This window comes from Rhinichthys klamathensis, unplaced genomic scaffold (genome assembly GCF_029890125.1).
Source record: "Rhinichthys klamathensis goyatoka isolate OS25496 unplaced genomic scaffold, OSU_Roscu_1.1 h1tg000065l_1, whole genome shotgun sequence".
In the NCBI taxonomy this organism is placed as follows: domain Eukaryota; kingdom Metazoa; phylum Chordata; class Actinopteri; order Cypriniformes; family Leuciscidae; genus Rhinichthys; species Rhinichthys klamathensis.
In genome coordinates, this window is record NW_026606608.1 from 3,143,102 (window position 1) to 3,149,313 (window position 6,212).

Below are 6,212 nucleotides of genomic sequence, written 5' to 3' on the forward strand. Positions count from 1 at the left end.
GACAAATTAGGGATGACTGCACGAATTTGACTGACTTTCAAATAACAACAGATAGGGAACGTGTATATGTCAACAGCACGTTTTTTTGAAGACAGTACAGACAATCCAACTGAAACTGGACTAGTCTTTAGTGAGGAGGAAGGTGGCATGGAGGTAGATGCAGACATACAGGAGGGTTTCGTAGTTGGCAGCTTTGATAGGCCGATTCAGAACATTCAGATAATGAACTGTCTGAGACATTTTCACTCTCTGACAGCATTTCCAACTGGGCCATACACTTTGGAATTTCTTTGGTTGCTTTGACAGCACTATTGTGCATACTTCGCATTTGCCATCCTGATCTTCCAAAGGATGCTAGAACCCTCCTTAGGACTAAGACAAAGTACTCTATCATAGAAAGAGCTGGGGGACAGTACCACTATTTTGGTATTCTGACATCACTTAGAAGTACGCTGTCTAAATACATACACACACTTGCAGACAATTTATGTTTGAAGTTACAAATTAACATTGATGGACTTCCTTTGTTCAAAAGCTCTAGTCTGCAACTGTGGCCCATTCTTGGACTGCTACTGAGTGTTCCTATGAAAGAACCAGTAGTGATAGGTTTATTCTGTGGATCAAAGAAACCAAGCTCAGCAAAAGAGTTTCTTGAAGATTTTGTAACTGAGTTACAACAGCTTGAAAAAGGCTTTGACATAGAGGGTAAGACATTGAAGCTCGAGCTGGACACAGTCATTTGTGACACACCAGCCAGGTCCTTTGTTAAAAACACAAAGAACCATAATGGTTACCATGGTTGTGACAAATGTTCTCAGCCTGGTAAATACATTAACAGACGCATGACATACCCATGTACAGACTATGCTCTAAGGACAGATGATACATTTGAAAGAATGATTGATGAGATGAGGTTCATCATCATGAGGGGCCACATCCATTTTATGGCAGTAGTGTTGGCATGGTTTCACAATTCCCTCTAGATTATATGCATTTGGTTTGTTTAGGTGTGGTTAGGCGTTTGTTGAAAATTTGGCTCCGGGGTCCTCTGAATTTCAGAGTACCTGCAAACATAATTGAAAGAATGTCAGCTAAACTGGTAGAAATGCGTCCCTATATTCCTGTGGAGTTTGCTCGAAAGCCCAGATCGCTGGAAGGCCACTGAATTGAGGCAGTTTCTGCTGTACACAGGACCTGTAGTATTAAGTACCTTTCTGGACCGAAATATGTACAACAATTTCATGCTACTCTTCTCTGGTATTGCTATTTTAGTAAGTCCTAGACTATCCTACCACACACAGTATGCTCGCACCTTGCTTAGATATTTTGTTTCACACTTTGGGGAAATGTATGGCAAAGATCAACTTGTGTATAATGTACATGCTTTGGTCCATCTAGCAGATGAAGTACAACAACATGGTTGTCTTGACTCATTTTCTGCATTTCCCTATGAAAGTTACCTACACAAACTAAAAAGGCTTGTCAGAAAACCAGACTTTCCTCTTGCCCAAATTATTCGTCGATTGTCTGAGATGAGAATTACTGACACTCCTTTAAATGGTGCCTCTTTTAAAAAACAGCACTTTGTTGGGCCACTTGTAGATGGATTGTCAGTGAAAGCACAGTATGGTGAGATGGCCTGTGACAAGTGGACTGTTAATGTTTCAACCGGTAATAATGTCTTTGTCATTGGAAAAGAGATTTGCATGATACATAACATTGTGGAATGCAGTGATGGAGTCTACATAGTGTACAAAGAATTTTCAGAGAAGTCTTTGTTCTTCACTTACCCATTCAATTCTGACTGTCCATACTGAATCTGAATATCCATACTATGTCAGAAACATTGGATATATTCAAGTGTGTTAAAGCTTCAGAGCTTGTCCAAAAATGTGTTGTTTTACCTCATAGGGATGGTTTTGTGGCCATACCCTTATTTCATACATTTTAGGAATATCTCCACAGGTAAAAGGTTTAGTTCACCCAAGAATTACTAATATTTTAAGATCATTTACTCACTCTCATCTTCATTTTTATTTATTTTAATTATTGGGTAAACTGAAACTTTAAGGTTAAAGAGGCTTAACAGTTTTTCCTTTTTTATAATTACCAGTTAAAAGGTAAAGGCATTTTCAGATTATTCATTCTTAGCTTAGTTTTTTTTTTTTCTGGGGAGAATGATAGTTTTAGTTTTAGCTCTTGTGTTCTAATATTAGCTGTAAGAATTGATGCGGTTGCACATTAGTTTTGATGACAGGTGTTTATATAGAATTAGGAGGACAAATACAATGACAAACAAGCAGCATTTAGCGGTGTTCAAGCAGTTAAGGCCTTTAAGCCCGTTAAGCACAAAAGCATCAAAAGACATTAAGTTTTATGTAGCAAGCATTTAACCATTGACATCATAGATGGAATAGACCATGTTTTAGCATGATTTACCATGATATACCAAATTTAGTGTGATTTTTCATGATCTACCATGTTCCAGTATGATTTACCATGAATCTAGCATGATTTAACATAGTTTACCATGATTAACCATGTTATAGGATGATTTACCATGATATACCACATTCTAGAATGATTTACCAGGATTGTAGCATGATTTACCATGATTCATCACATTGCTAGCATGATTTGCCATGATACACCATGTAATAGTATTTTTTACTATGATTTACCATGTTTCTATCGTGATTTACCATGATTTACCACATTGCTGAATTAATGTGAAGTGCAAATAAAAATGAAGTGCTAAACTCTGACAAAAAATGATTGTGTTATAATAGTTAACATGGAAAAACTGGTTTGCTTTAGTGCTTTGATTTACTGTTGAAAATCAAGTGTGTCAAAATGAGAGTGAGCCAATAAGTGGTCTTCTACTGCCCTCTGCTGGCCATTCTACTTATTAATAAAGTGTTTTCACAGGTGCTTTTGCACTCATATGTAGACATTTGCTCACACACACACACACACAAAGTCATTATGAAAATATATTTAAATGGTCTATAAGCATTTAATGTCTTTGCAAGCTATTAATCAGATTATTCAGAATTTATTCAGAAACATGGGACTACACACACACACACATTCTATTGTAGATTAAACTGTCTCATTCAGGGTTCACATTTGTCAATGTGACAATAAATTTTGACTAAATGTGATTGTAAATGTTAAAATAGTGATTATGTTAATTCTAAAAATGAATTATAGAACAATGATAGTCAGCATTATGACAAAATTACTATTTTAAACAGCAGGGGGCAGTAAAACACCACTTATTGGCTTAATATGCCACTATATTCATATCATTTTCACCTTTTTAACTGTTATAGAGGCAAATTGTGTCCGATCTGTCTAAAATTTGTCAAGCTTGTTTAGAGTGATATGTCCTGACCTTTTTTTAAGAAGATCTGAGCATTCATTGAAGAGATATAGGTTTTTGGGGACATTTGGTCAAGGCTACATATTGAAGTGACCCTATTATAGCCATCCAAATTAAGAAGTTATACCTTTTCTGATCATTATTGATCTAGAGAGTCCAGAGAATTGTACTGCACTGGTTTTAAACATTATGATATGAAAAGTATACGATCATAGATGGAAAAGACAATTTACAGCCAATACAGGCAATTTACCATAGGAAATGTATGGTTTTAAAGCTTTTTAACAGTTATAGCGCCACCTATGGTCCGATCTCCATGAAACTCTGCATGCTTCTTCACCATGTTAGGACACATGTGCTCATCAATTTTTGTGAAGTTCTGAGTATTTATGATTTATAGGCTTTTGAGTGTATTTTGACACGCCCCCTTTTCTAAATGACCCTGTTACAGTGAACCAAAGGGCAAAGTTCAACTTTTTTTTGATAATTATTGATCTAGAGAGTCCATAGAATTGTCCTAGACTGGTCTGGTTCCGATCAGGCAAAAAACCAGGGACTAGTTCGCAAAAGTAGGTATTGGACAAAATTGGCCATAACAAATTTTTTTTTGCTCAAATCGAGAATCCGAGATATACATCTTGTCCGTCTTGAGCCAAGGGACACAGTGGTGTACTCTAGATTCTAGGTCAAACGGTCGATGAGTTATGGGCAATTTAGTACTTTTGGTTGCTGTAGCGCCACCTATGGGCCAATCGGGGTCATACTCTGATAGGTTCTCCCCAAACTGAGGCCCTAGCACCTGGCCAGGTTTTAAGTCTCTAGGCCTTACGGTTTGGGCTGCACGATGCGTTTTAGGTTTTTTTTTTTTTTCAAATAGCAATTACAATAGGTTTTCAGCACTTCGTGCTTGAACACCTAAAAATGACATTACCATGCATCATCACAAACACTGCAGTCTGAAGCTGGATAACAATTAACTGTAAGTACTTTACTTTACTGTAAGTTGCTTGTTCAATGAGTTCAAAGTCATGTTTGTTTATATAGCACTTTATACAATACATATTGTTTCAAAGCAACTTCACAGTAAGTTGACAGTTCATTGTTGATTCAATTGAGTTATATAAGGCCACATTTACACTGCAGGTCTTGATGCCCAATTCTGATTTGATGACCATATCTGAATTTTTTGGACCAGCTTCTTTCATTTAAAAGTGACCCATATGCAATTACACCATGCACTTGGTGAAATAACCCAAGGTAGATGTACTGACCTGTTCTTGAAACAGGAAGTTAAATTTCTATGGTGCTGTTTGTTACTTCTCGTTTAAGGATGTTTCACTTAATTGAGTTCCTGCTAAACAAAACCGTAGCAGTGGTGCCACAAAATTGGTACAGTGATGGAGTTACCTGCTGGCCAAACTACAAAAATGATGAGAGCGTGAACAGGGCAGTGAAAAATTCTGAGGAACCTGGACCTGACTGGAAAAAATATGATGCCAGAGTTATTAAATCATGTGGTATTTTCATTTTAAATAACCTAAATGGCTTTTGTAAGCAAATATCAAAGTATTTTGGCAATATGTTATATGGGAAGAAAACCCTTTTAATTACATTGTCTCATATTGTTCTGTTGTCTATAGTTCTGTTCTTTTTTACTCTATTAATTTGAAGGTCTACTGAAGTTTAACATGTAGGCTATTTCATTTTTAGATGACTACTTTGTGGCACGACAACTTTTGAAGAAAGCTCTAAAGTGCAACACATCAGATCTACAGTCTGAAGAGGAAGAGGAGGAGATTCGGCCAAAAAGAAGGCCAAAGCCGATGTTAGTATACGTATATTATCCTTTATATTTTATATGAACTTTTTGGCCTCTAAATTTTCTCAAAAACATAATTTAGTGTTATGATATGATGAACCCGACAACCACCACACGTAAAGCCAGCTGAAATAGAGTTAAATGGACAGTATGTTTTCTGGTTTCTCAGAGAAACCATTCTCAACCAATTTCACTGATTTACTTAAGTTATTAGGCCAGTGAAAATGTTTATGACAGACGTTTTTATCCAAAGCAACTTCTTGCTTTCCCTGCGAATCGAACCCATGACCTTAGCATTGCAAGCGCCAACACTCTACTGTTTGAGCTACAGGAAGGCTTTATATTTATTATTATTAATAAGAGTAATTAATAAGATGTTCACTGCTTGTTTTTTTCCACCCTAATTTATAGTCATTTCTTGGGAGACTCTGATGAGAGCGAGGAGGAAGATGCTCATAAAAAGAGAGGCAAACTTTAAACACAAACATCAGCTCCTGTTATCGCACCACCACCTTTTATCCTAGGTAGCGGCACAGCTGCTCCACCTCCACCCATTTCTCCACCTCCACCCATTTCACAGCCTCATTGTTCACAGAGACCAGCAGAAGAGCAAACCCCTTCTGCAAGCAGGGTCTACAGACCTACCAGGAAGATGTGGATCAGACAGTATTGCCTGCTCTGGTGAGCAATACGTCATTAGATACAAGACTCAAATAGAGTTTATTTTGTCAGCTTTTTTATTTTTATGCATACTTAGTCCTGTGTCAAATTTACTATTTAACTTTTATCATATTTAGTCAAACTTATCCTGTTTTTGTTTAGTTCTTTTTTTAGTCAACTAAACTTATGGGCATTTTAATCTAGTTTTTAATTCAATGAAAACTTACATTTTTTGACATGCTATATAATGGTTAAAATGATAATCACTTAATCAATCATTTAGTTGAGCTTCTGTTTGTGTTCTCTGATCAATGCTTGTATGTGATTAGAATCCTAAATTAAATTATT

The 6,212-nt window shown here is 36.5% G+C and overlaps 1 long non-coding RNA gene across 1 annotated transcript; it reads left to right on the forward strand.

Moving 5' to 3' along the window:
* The first annotated feature begins 4,720 nt into the window (after window positions 1-4,720).
* LOC130084515 (uncharacterized) lies at window positions 4,721-5,844 on the forward strand. Its single transcript, XR_008806947.1, has 3 exons — window positions 4,721-4,902; window positions 5,096-5,210; window positions 5,616-5,844. It is a non-coding gene; the product is annotated as an uncharacterized LOC130084515 (long non-coding RNA).
* Window positions 5,845-6,212: the final 368 nt, after the last annotated feature.